The sequence below is a fragment of the Notothenia coriiceps genome, unplaced genomic scaffold, assembly GCF_000735185.1.
Source record: "Notothenia coriiceps isolate Sejong01 unplaced genomic scaffold, NC01 NC01_scaffold00031853, whole genome shotgun sequence".
In the NCBI taxonomy this organism is placed as follows: Eukaryota; Metazoa; Chordata; class Actinopteri; order Perciformes; family Nototheniidae; genus Notothenia; species Notothenia coriiceps.
This window is the reverse complement of record NW_011364554.1, coordinates 1,087,518-1,087,981: the sequence shown is the minus strand read 5'-3', so window position 1 is coordinate 1,087,981 and position 464 is coordinate 1,087,518.

Genomic DNA, 464 nt, shown 5'->3' with positions numbered 1-464 from the left:
CAGCCACCAAACTTCGTGTGGTGTGTTTGAGGGTCGGTCCGACGGCAAACACCACACAAGCCCGACCCCCAAAGCGACAAGGAGCGGGTCTGCCGGGTTGACCCCGAGTATCCTTTCCCCCCCCCCGTCCCTTCGAGGTTGTCGGGGCAAATCCTGTCTCACTTATGTGTATGACTAGTCTCTACAACATACTATTTGGTTAACGCTAAAACCTTTTAACGTGGTTAAATTTAGATAAAATCATCTGGACTGGTTACCTTAATACTAGTCATCTTTACCGGTACTTTTTACCCTGGTAAATTACAGGAATACAGCAGCCAGAGAAAAGAGGAAAGGGATTGAATCGGGGCGAGGAGAGAGAACGTCGGTACGCTGGGAAGGAGAGCACTGAGACCTCGGGCCCGACTCGCTCCGCAGGCACCCCAGCACTGGAGATGTTGGAAACCACCCTGGAGTCGTTGCCC